Consider the following 13,670-nt stretch of genomic DNA (forward strand, 5'->3'; position numbering starts at 1 on the left):
ATATATATATATATATGGGAAGACGCGAGTGTGTGGTGTATATATCATAGGGAATAGATGATGTTAAGCTTAACATAATATCGATTTTCGAAATATAAAACGTGTGAAGGTAGTCGAAACAGATTAATGCACAGGAAGATTAACGCTCGTGTTTCGTTAATATATTTTTTAAAATATAATTTCAGTTAATTAAAATTTGACTCTATGTATTGTTCGTGGAAAGATTTCGAATTAGAGAAACAACATATGAAACTAAAAACGACTGCAAAGCGCTGCAGATTCCCTCCCTCCAACAAAACTTTTTCAACTCTGGCGGCGAGTGGCACGGAGCTAGTGAGTGCTGGATCTGATCGCTTCACCGATGAGAATAATACTCCTAATTTGTTAATCGTATATATGGAAATTGCGAGTGAAAGAGCGCGTATGCGAGAGAGAGAGAGAGAGAGAGAGAGAGAGAGAGAGAGAGAGAGAGAGAGAGGATGCATAGGTCTAGAGAAATATGTTCTCGAAATGCACTACTATAATTAAACTGACAATGGAAGAAGGGTGGCTAAAAGTGGAATTACTATCCATTGTGGAAAAGAATCCATGTGATTAGACGGGGGTGATTAGGATTTGCGAATGCGTCGTTCGGCTGGCGAGGACGCTGTTAACGAGAAAAGTATTGTACGCATACGTTCCATGAATTAAATCAAATTTACAGCCAGATACGCTGGCTGGGAACAGCGATGTGGGAATCAGCATGTATAGACACTCGCGCTAATTAAAAAAAACATATGGTCGGATCAGAACAAACTGAGAGAACGAACAGAACCGGTTATAGATGTGCTGTGATAAACATTGGATTATGTACAAAAATGTATTCCAAGTAAACAAGTGAACAATTTCTCACAAAACGCACATTTTTTTTTTTTTTTTTACATTTTCACCCCAAACAAGGCAAATTGCCACTTTGATGTAGGGGGCTACTATCAGGGGCAACAACTACTGGGGTACTATGTAGGGATTTGGGCAGCAAGATGTCGGTTCACGTTACACTTGAGCTTCTGCACGTCAGTACTGTTGGGGAAGAAGGGACCTGGAATGGAATTCCAGAGTCTAGCGGTTCTGGGGAAGAACCTATTGGAGTAAAAAGATCTTTTACATCTAGGGATCTCTACAGTGTGGGGGTGGGATTTAGCAGCCTGTCGGGTTTGTCGAGGGTGCTCACGTCGTGGGGGTACAAGTGATTGCAGTTCGTTAGAGCATTCACCACTAAAATACTTGCAGAGGGATGCAACAGTTCGTCGATGGGACAGAGGCTGAAGCTTAGATGCCAGTTCAGGGCCTATCAGATTGGCGACTCTTTTTTGAACCTTGTCAAGGAGCGAGAGACTAGTAGCAGATGCACCAGCCCAGATGTGACAGCAATACTCAATACATGGGCGAATGGTGGCCTTATAGAGGTAAAGGATACTTTCTGGTGTTACTAGTTGTCTAGCACGGTAGAGAGAGCCCACCTTTCTTGCAGCGGCCCTGGAAATGCCTTCAATGTAATTGTTCCAACTCATGTTTCCTGTGAACGTTAGGCCAAGGAGTTTGAAAGATGTACTCTCAGATAAAGATTCGTTGGCCATTGCTATAGGTGGTAGAGAGGGTTTCTTGTAATTATTGAATGAAACTAGTTTAGTCTTGGCAGCATTGAACGCGACCAACCACTTTTGTCCCCATTCCACCACAGATTGGAGGTCTTCCTCTAGTGTTTCTGCCACTTCTTTAGAAATGTGTTCATTCGTCTTCCTGTCGTGCCTGCCATAGAGTGTAGTGTCATCAGCATATATCCCCATCTCAGAGGCAATGTTGTCGGGGAGGTCATTTATGAATATCAGGAACAATAGAGGTCCAAGGATAGAACCCTGGGGCACCCCCGCATTTATATCATATTGTTTACATGTACGACCGTCGAGGAGAACCTGGATTTTCTCTTATCTAAGAAGGATTTAATTATGTTAAGTATTCTACCAGTGATACCGTATGATCTAATTTTCCTGAGGAGACCCTCATGCCATACCCTGTCAAAAGCCTTAGATATATCTAGAGCTACCGCTCTGCACTCCCCCGCTTTGTCCAGTGAATGGTATATACGTTCAGAGATTACAGTGAGGATGTCTGCTGTAGAACGGGCTTGTCTAAATCCATATTGTTTGTCAGTCAGAAGTTTAGCATCTGTAAGGTGATCGACTAGAGCATGGTTAATTAAGGTCTCAAATATTTTGGCAAAAAGTGGGAGGAGGCTAATGGGGCGATAATTTGATGGGTCAGTCCTTTCGCCAGAATTCTTGAATACTGGTACAACAGAAGCAGTTTTTCAACAGCCCGGAAAGCAAGCTTCATTAAGGCATTTGTTGTAGAGTTTGGAGAGAACTGGAGCTACTTCGGCTGAGCACTTTTTTAATAGCACAGCTGGGATAAGATCGGGTCCACATGCTTTTGAAGTGTCAAGGTTTTTTATGATAGCATGCAGGCGTGGTTTTCAGATCGTCTAGCGTGGCGTCTGTCCGCATAGGAAAGTCAGGTAGGGGGTGGTTGGAAGGGTCCAGTGTGGGGTTTGAGGCAAACCGACTGGCAAGCATGTTAGCCTTGTCGGTTGCTGAGGAGACAAACGCACATACAAGATGCATTCAATAATTCCCCAGAATTATTTCCTATGGGTACTTTATTGATAGTACACACATAAAACTCTAGTCACCTTGGAAGTAATCTCTTCCGACTGCAATGTGGTTTTTGTAGCGTTACAATAACTTCGGCTCCATAGAAGTGCTCTTCCGGGTAACATCAAATTCCTTATTTTACCCATCAACTCTGGTATTCTGAGTTTCTTACTCCTCCCACACTTCTCATTATCGCTAACAGACTCCCTGCCTTCCTTGAATCCCTTATGCTACTCAAAAACTGATGCTCAATTTAGACAAGATGGTCCAAGGGCAGCCTGAAGAATTCCATACGATTCTGTCGTATTTTTCCAGGTCTAAAACTGAATTTTATTGCATATAGTTCTTCTGAAGTGTCCTCACATCTGGGTAACATTTTTTTAAATTCACCAACAGTTAAAATCAGGCTTCAATAAAGTGTATTCTAATTCTTGCTATAACTGTTCATTTGAACCTGAAATCATAAACATTAGTCAGTCATGTAAAAAGGTGTATAGTAATAACAAACTGAAATTTCAAAAGTCCACGACAATTTTAAATGGCTGTACAACAAATCAGTCTGGAAACTTATTGAAGGCACCTTGTATATTCGCATCTATTAGATTCTTCTAATTGTTCAGATAAAAAAATACTTTCGAAAATAACGACTAAGTTTTTATTGAAAAGAGACAATAATTAAATTAAATGATATTTATATTTTGGGATGAGGAGTTATAATTTGGATTATTTGGAATATACGAAGTATTATTCTCGCCTTGGGTGTTATTTTCAAAGCATATCGGTCGATTCAACACCCGACATTCTTCGGGTACACTTTGAACTCGGAATTGACATAAAGAAAAAATATTAAGTCATGTTCGGTTCTATTTTACACTTTTCTAGAGATTGAAGTTTTAATCCTTAATACGAACTAATGATAGAATTCCGAATTACTTCTACCCAATCGCAACTTATGTAACACAATCATACTATAATTGTGGATTAAATAACGAATCACGATTAAAATTCCATGCAAATTCCCAAGTTCCAAGAAACATCCCCGAATCTTACCAGATAGACCTAAACAAGATGGAAAGTTAAAGAGACCGAAACGTTGTGAAAATAACACCCCGTATGCAATTAGTAGAATCAGAAGCTTTTTGAATTTTTCATTTTCCCAGGACATCTTTGCTCCAAGCTAATGCATTTATTTATTTTTATTTGGATATCACTGCTTATCAACGCCAGAGTTGCACTCTAAGATTAAGATTAGTGATCATTTAATAGATACAGCACCATGATGATCTTGAATATAATTTTGTTAAATAAAAGGGCTACTCAACAAGTACTCATTTACATTATATTTAAAAATAACCATGTTATAGTTAGCTGGGAAGCGGCCCAATACTACTGTGTTCAACAGGGCTTCAATTCTAGAAAAGAAACTCTACTCATATACGTTTCGCTTAGTTTATGGCACGCAATAGGAGAATTGCTTTTTTTTTTTTTTTTTTTTTTTTTTTTTTTTTGGTAGGTAGACAAGTACAAAAATTTTACAGGGGTGGCGCTATAGATTGATCTTTAGTAGATCAGCTACCATAAAATAAAGTTGAGAAAATAGAATCGCAATGTTTATCTTAATAAAAAGAGAAAGTACGGAGGCGAAAAAATTCAAGCATACTAGATTATGAAGGCAGTTTTGTACTCTGTAAAGGCCAGAAACAATACTTGTAGGGGCTACTTCCCATATGTGGCAAGTACTCTATTTTGGCGCGTATTTGACTCTTATACATGTAGGGCTTGCGTTGGGAGTGAGATGCTTTCTAGAACGCAAGAATGAACCCACACATTTTCCAGCCATTTTGGCAACAGCTTTGATGTAGGTCTTCTATTTCAGGTTAAGAGTGAACATCACTCCAAGAAGTTTATCAGATTAAGTTGATTCTCAAGAGGATAGCCCTTTATTTAAATTGGAGTCAAATGAGGATTCAGGCATTTTTATAACTAGTAATGAAAACACGACGGCTATTTTACCAGTGAAAATATTACAATAGACGGCCTATAATAGCTGTATGATTCGTGTTTGCATTTTTAGTCAGCTTGCAATTTTAGGGAGATAAGTACATATGCATATGTTATTGTTGGTAATTTCTAGTTATCGCCATATTTCTACGGTTAATTTTGTTTTCCGCATTAGGATTAAGTTAGATTTCATCGCGTATTCTTACTTGTTATTTGTTTTATTATAGGTAATGATAACTTTTCTTATATTTGAATTTGTCTGCGTAAACATTAATCCATCCCTAATTTTTAGTAGTAAGTGCATTGTTATAACATTTATTTCTTTTGCTTAGATGCAGCATTACAAAATATAACTAATATTCTAATTTAGATGTAAGGGGTGATACATCTATTAGGGATTTGGGAAAGTGGGGTGCTTTATGTATATAAAAATACAACACTCGTTTACTAAACCACTAAACGTCTGCGTTCAAAAACAAAAGATAAGTTATGTTAAAAGAATATCATTTTATTGTTTTCTCTATTTTGATAGATTTAACTATATACTAGAATTAAGTTTATAATACAATTGGCAGATATCTAAACCTAAGATCAAATACCCAAACGAAGTTGTTTGCTGTTAAAAATAAAGTAAATTTAAACTATATTACCCTACACACTATGAGAATATGTCTAGTTTAGGGCCGACTACTGATTTCCAAATCCTCATTTTTTCTGAGTTGTCTTCTTGTTTTTAGATATGATTGATATATTAATATTGCTGTCACGACCGTGACCAATATGGTATTTTCGTTATTGCCCGCAGAAAAAAATGATTTTTTTCTTAAACATCTATATGAATTATGACTCTTGGCAGAAATAGGGCTTATTAAAGCAAAAGATTGATTGCAATTTTCAAACACTAATTATTATGGGTAAAATTAATGAATTATTAAAAGTATTTAAATAAAAAATTATATATATATATATATATATATATATATATATATGTTTAATAGGACGGTGTAATATTGGGGACACATAAACGGGGACATAAAATAACGCATAATGATTGTGATGGCAATTCTGATTAGAGAGAAGGCATATATATTACATCATGACGATGACTATGACAATTCTTGGAGGTTTCATATTAATACGGACTGGGATACATATGATGCAACAGTTCTCATACACATATAGTGAGGAGGAGATACTTCACGTATGATGGAGGGGAGGACACATAACTTGGAAGGGTTTACACAATGTTCGTTAGAGATGATGATAAACACATTTACTGTTTTGTTGTAACGAATGGCTAGACGAACAGTTACAAACATATTTGGTTCTTCATTTAATTGACCGATTGGTGACATCACTAATTCAAACTTTGATTTTGTCTTATCTTTTACCCTTTGCTTCTAAGGAACTCTCCTCTCCAACTGACTATCTTTTATCAACTCTTGACTCTCAACTCTGTCTTCCAATTGTCTCCGAACACTCAGACTACTATATTTAGAAAGCTCCTTTGTTTATTACGTCAAGAGTGTGTTTTCAAACGTGACTAATTTTCACGTGACTTTAAATATGTTTGTCCAGACACACTTCTGGCAAAAAAAGAATCCTCAATTCTAATATCTAACCTATTTTAAAACAATATTTTTTTTTAATTTGGATTGTCCATTCTTTTAGCTGGTGTATTTTATATTCAAATTTCTAAAAGAATGGACAATCGACTATTTTTCCGACATAAACAATATTTAACCATTTCTAATAGAATTAACAATGGACTTAATTTCTAACATTCGATTTTCCATTATTATCGTTAACACTTGCTAACCTTATCCTAATATCATTTTCACTTATCTAGTATGTCTTCTTACTTACATGAGAAGAGACAGCCCTTCCCTGTCGCATATATATATATATGTATATATATGTATACTTATATATATATATATATATATATATATATACTTATATATATATATATATATATATATATATATATATATATATATTGGCAGCAAGTCATTATTTATGCAGGTCTTATCAATCGCCCGGCGAATAGAAAAGAGTACCAGCAAAATTGGAAAAAGACGAACTCAAATCTGCTTAATCAGACACGCATGTATATATATATATATATATATATATATATATATATATATATATATATATATATATATATATATATTTGTACGTACCATATAAGGCGTTAATCATTATGCTAAAGCAGTGAATATTATCAATTTTTATATAGAAACATTACTAAAATATTATTATAAAGTCATAAAATTACGTCAATTATATAATTTTTGGCATATAAGAAATAATTATAACTTCTGATCCCCCCCCCAATCAATAAAATCATTGATATATGAATTAGACTTTACTATATCTTCCACGGTAATAATTCGATCCGTTTTAGCCAATGAATAGAAAGAAAGGTTCTAAACATGCTGTTTATTTCCGATAGACTAGATGTAATAGCCGCCATATTTACTCGGAACTTTCCGGAAACGGAAAGCGAAGTCAAGCGTTCAGTATGTCTTACTTTGACTAACGTTTGGCGCCACGACAATTGCTTATCGGTGTACACTTCCGTTTTGCTTTAGGGCCAGCCTATAACGGACTGACCGCTCGGGAAACGGGATCGTTGCCAAGGGCTTATTCAGGATTGATACGTTGCATCACAAAATCGCGTGCAATATATCAGCATAAACCGTCAGCGGAATCTCCACAACCATTCATATTTTTATCGACCCTGGCAATTAACCAATGTTACATAGTACTTACACTTGGTATACATACATACATACATACATACATACATACATGTATATATACATACATACATGTATATATACATACATACATGTGTATATATATATATAGCAAGTGTAAGTATATATATATACATGTATATATATATTATATATATATATATACATATATATATATGTATATTTATATGCCAAGTATAAATATATATATATATATGTATTTATGTATATATGTATTATGTATGTATGCATATATGTATGCATATATGTATGTATGTATGTATGTATGTATGTATTTGCGGCGAGTATATTAAGGGCGGTGAATGTTAAATCAAAATAAACAGAAAATAGTATTAGTTTACACACATATGTGGCTTATTTTAAAGATTAATTTTTGGCATTTACAATTTATAAAAAAACTATCCTGGTAAAAATTAAGGCTAGTCAATCAAAAAAAGAGAATTATATTCGAAAATATGGGCTTAAAAAGCGACCCTTCCCTGTAAAAAAAAAAAGTACTCATTTGACGGTGAAGGAATTCATATTCTCAAAATAATACTGACCTCTTGAAAATCCTTCGCTTCTATCAAAAGTTTAAGGCAGACATACAAACATACATACATACATACATACACATATGCCTTTAAACAGACAGGTGAGATTTATATTATAGATTTCGTGTATATAGCTGCGCAACCCAGCGTATATATTGTAATATAAAGTTCCAATTTTCACAGAATCTACGCATTAAATTCGGCTGTATTTCAGCAATAACATATCGAAAATTTTTGTCCTAGTGGTTTATTTTTTTTTGCTTTATCGAGGTAGACATGTAACTTTTCATATCTCCCAAAAAAAGTAATCTAATTCGGTGAAATTGCACGAAAGAGCTGACCAGTTAACAGGTCCATTTCATGAGATTATCAGTTTTTTAAATGTTTCTTCCGGTACATTTAGTGTGACATTTGAAAGTTGCAAACGCTGCTCGCGTATCAGTCTCGTTATAATAAATTACCAAAAAAATCTTAACTCAAAATAACCGATAGTTTCATCTCTGTAATTAGAGAAAATAGAGTTCTAAATTTTAAGTTTGCCGTCTCTAAAAACTGCACTATGTATATACAGTAGAACCCCGAGATAAAGCGTTGAAATTATTAAGAAAATACAATACAGTATACAATACACATGTATATAATCAAATAACATTATAAATAACGCCGAAAAGCGGGCAAATACCGTAACCAGAGACCGGAAAAAAATTGTATTACACATCGTAACCTGAAAAAATGTATTCTAGGGTGACCGTATCCCGGGGTTATATATATATATATATATATATATATATATATATATATATATATTCTTCATATTTTTCACAGAAGAGATTGCGAGTCTATCTCTGCTCTATCGTTACTTTTATAGATTAATGCTCGACTGAGCTTTAATCTATCCCTCTGCAAAACATTCGCGAAAATACTCGACAAAATTTCTCCCCATTTCTTATCTATGTTTAAAACCAAATGAAAATTATATGCGCCGAGGTTCTTTACTAGAACTGGTCGTGCTGGAAAATGTAGGATAGCCTGATCGTTGGCGATTGTCAATGTTAGATATTGTAAAAATATTTCCATTGCAAAAAGGAATGTTTCGATCGCAAGAAGAATGTTAACTGTGAAATTCTCATATAAATCGAGCAAGTTAGGAATTTTAGTTCATAATTATTAACAAATGAATACGTGAAAAAACATCAGGTGGATTGATTCTTTAGGCTCGTTATATTGATGATTCTTAAGGCTAGGTGATTTAATGAGTCTTTACGTTATGTGTATTGATTCTCCCTTAGGCTGGTTGTATTGGTGGTTTTTAGGCTAGGTTTATTGATGAGTCTTTAGGTTAGGTGTATTGATTACTCCAAATACTGACTGGCAGGCTTTAGATATTTATTTTCCGGTCCTTTCGACACTTTGTGAACGTGCCAAAAATCGGATAACTCTTGTTTTCTGCTACTCTTAAATTATCCTCGACGTTCAGCATCAGATAACCTTTCAGTCACTGCTGGATCCGAAACGTCATTTTGGGAAATGTTTATCAAATGTGTCCAATATCACGTTTTAACATTTTTCTCGCTATATTTAACGGTTTTGCACTGTTTTGCGAAACTGGGAAAAGAAAAAAGAAACCAACTTTTTAATTGACTGATACAAACTAACACAAATTTTCATTTTCTCATAATTAAATTAAAATACGAATTTAAAATGAATATATAAATCGATGAATACAATTTCATTACTTTTTAACATTGAGAACAAAATATTGACTGATAAAAGAGTAAAAAGCCTTAAATCGAATTTATTAATGCAAGTCATTGCATTTCTGTAGGCTGCTATTTTATCTGCTGAATCATTTTAAAAGTATGTAGTTGTTGGTTACGGAATTTATTATATGTTTTAATTTAAAAGCAACTAACTGCATATTCCTCTAGAGTAAATCTAACCAGCTTGTGCATTTTATTGGCTAGTTCTGATGGATACTTTTTGCGGGTCTATAAAGGCATTAATCTGAAGCCATATTTTTTCAATTAAAATTCGATCCTCATGCTGCGTATTTAGAATCTACTTTACCCCATAGAAATCCCAACAGCATACTATATAAATAGTCTTTGGTCTTTAGTGAAAGCACTCTTTTCTATTAGAGTAGAGTAACTGCTATTACTGGTTGACAAAATTTAAGTAACCATGGATCAAAGATGAAAACTACTATTTACAGCTAAATCTGTGATGCTGAATCCAAATCTCTTGTTAGAATTCCGCTGTCAGGTCTCAATTTTGAAATCCAGGCACTTCCAAATTTTAGCCCTCGTAGGTAGAAATCTTGATACTGAAATAACATTTAACACATTTAATGCCTGCAGTTTTCCGATAAGCACAATTAATGTCGTTTTTGTTTTGCAAGATACCTTTTGGACGGTCAGGAGATGTTATGCATAACAATAGCTGCCTGCAGTTCATAACGCCGTTGAGAGAAATCTACAAACCAGCTCAATTTATTATGTTACATATGTGGCCATTCACTCCGACAAACATGCAAGGAAATGTTTCTTTCTACATTAACACAAACCAATTATATCTGTAACTTGTCTCGTGTCGCCATTCCTTACAACGAGCAAAGGTAAATGTGTTTATCATCATCTTGTAACGAACTTTGTATAGTCCTTTCAAGTATTATGTGTCCTTCCCACCAGCAACAATAATGTATCTCCTCCCCTTTATATGTGATAAGAACTGTTGCATCGTATCTCCTCAGTCTTTATTAATAATATAAGTCCTCGATATTTATCATCACAGTCGTCATGATGTTAAAAAAAACTGTTATAAATAGCCCCTCAATATTGTCATCATTATCGTCAGTATCTTATATATGTCCCCAATATGAACCCCCGCCCTGCAACACAATATTGGGACCCTTTCCCTTGCATTCTTGGACGAGTTCGTAAAGGGAAAGCTCTTTGTCCTTAGACAATAATGTACCTGGCATTGCCCCGTTCTGCAACTTTCAACTGCCAGCTGCGTTTTTACAACCGGCCGGAAGCCTGACGAACGTTGTCGCGAAAGTAGCATTCGGGAAGTTTGCGGAGTCTTCAAACCCCCACCCCTTTATGACGGAGATTTCAGATTTACAAGGGTGGGGTCTCTTTTGCACATATCCACTCTGATCCCAGCACGAAGGCTAGGAAATTGTCTGACAATTTATTCCTTGCATTTAACATTTTTGAGTTCACACAAACAAGACGGAATCTTAAGAAATTTATCGAGAGTTTTTACGAGAAAATTTTTGAACCCGTATACAACGATTTTCTATTAATTTGTTTTACTTTTTAAGAATGTCATCTGCAATTAGTGTACAATGCATAATTCAGTAAATACAGGTAAACATGGATTAACTGCCTTCCAAATAGCTATAATATCATTTGCCATTAATAGTAAAAAGAGCCAATGTATTTAAAATTAGGTTAGTATTCTCCATATATGAGTTATATTTAATAACTTGACAGAAGGTAGTGGGTTCTGTTATATTTAATTGAGAAGATGAGTTTGCAAATTTTCTTGAATGATTACTGCGTGTAGAAATAGTTCGTTTTTGATTCATTTTTAAGAGAATTATCTGCAAAAATATATTTATGATATTGTAAGAAATTTAAAAAATATGAATTAAAAATGAAATTAGTAAAAAGAAGCGGATATAAAAAAGACAAATAATACCATTTTGACTTACCTAACATGATAAACACACATCCAAATAATTCACACACAAATAGCCTTGTGAAGAAAATAATGTCTTTAAAAATAAAAAAATAAAATATTTATGATCAAAACTATTATAAAGATATTTTTCTCTTAATACTTTAAGTTTTCTAAGGTATGAAATACAACATATTTAATTTATTGTAAATGACAAAAGTAAAATCTGATTTAAACGCGTGTACCACACAGCGAAACCGTTTATGTGCCGGTGTAGATAAAAAATAAACCGGGTAAAAAGAAGTCCGCGTGTATTAGTTGATCTATGCATTTAATATTTATATTTTGAAGTGTTTCTTTTTTAGCAACGCTTATTTAGTTTTCTCAAAACAACATTCAACTAACAGAGAAACGAAAACCTATTGCTTATAGTTTCTTCATATTTCTACTTTAAAATGCAGAGTTAATGTGGGAGGCTTTTTCATTTAACACTGTCAGAAAGTCAGTATTTTGAATTTTTTCAATGTTTAAATTAATTTGCTCGAAATATGAAAAAAGTTTAGGAAAATGGTATTTGCTCCTGTTATTCTTTATGTTATTTAACCAATCTCTCTGCAGAGATATTCCTAATTATAAAACCATAAACCCTAGCACACACAGATATAGCAATCAATTTATATCTACATTAAGACAAAAAATAAATATTTATTTTCTTCAGACGACGTTCTAAGAAATCAAATAGTCCCATACCTGAGGCTTACACTTGAACTCTTTATGAGATACGTAAATATTCAAATGGCCCATTAAATTCTTTATCTCTGAAACGCAGTGTTGGAAAAAAAAGTTTACAACATAATGATCCTCTCCCCAATTAACCATTTTCATATGTTATAGTGCATTTTACGTTTTAGTCTCTTGGTCTTACTAGATTGTAAGACAAGAATTAAGCTAGTCTGGTTGAATATCCAGCTTCGGGCTATTACTTGAGGAACTTCACTTGGAGAAGGTGCACGATTCCCTGTAAAAGCTAATGTCGGTAAGCCATAGTGAGGAAACCTTATTTGGGCTGCGAGTACTATGTGATTTTGAATATTTAGTTAGGGTTTACTTATAGGGAAAACTATCATCATGTCAAGTTGCTCTGACAAGCCCCTGTATAGAGAAAGCTTAGATACTTAGGGATAATGTCTAGTAGGCATTTAAGTTCTCTCTTTTTCATATATATATATACATGCATATATATATATATATATATATATATATATATATATATATAAACGCATGCATGAATAGTCAAACGTTCTGTAATAATTTTTCATTTTTTGATGAAGATTTTCATTCATTTAAATAAAATTTATGAATCGATATTTTAAATAATTTTAGTGGAGATATACTTTTTTTTAAATTTATATTTGTTATACCGGCCTTCCTTGAACAGGGGAATTTACACCGATTAGCACTATAAATAGCGCTAGTAATTCCAACACCGGTGAGAAAGATGCGACTGCACTTCAACTGCTAGCCGAGTGCCCAACAGATATACACGCTTTCCTATCTTTGTACATTATTGTTAATACACTTGTTCCATAACCGAACCTCGACTTGATTATTCTTATTTTCAGTATTGTTCCACGACACAAAAAGGTTGGGGACAAGGAATCGAAACGACCATCACTGCAGAGAATCACCAAAAGTGATTGAAATAAAGATTCGTAAATTTTTACGGCAGAACACCTTCCTCATTTCAACAGATATTTTGATACGCAAAGATTAACAGCAAATTAATTACTACAATAGTAATTTGGCGACGGGAAAAAAAACTTGCTACCAAAATCCACAGTGAAAGACTTGAATGTTGTCAATTATTTAATAATTGAACACACTTACAAAGTGTTTGAGAAAGAGAAAAAGGGTTCATTTTTTCTTCACCAGAAGCCATTTTTCCTACGGTAAGAATTTTCTTCTGCAAAGTTAAA

The sequence above is a fragment of the Euprymna scolopes genome, chromosome 16 (genome assembly GCF_053919585.1).
Source record: "Euprymna scolopes isolate OS-2025 chromosome 16, ASM5391958v1, whole genome shotgun sequence".
NCBI classification, from domain to species: Eukaryota; Metazoa; Mollusca; class Cephalopoda; order Sepiida; family Sepiolidae; genus Euprymna; species Euprymna scolopes.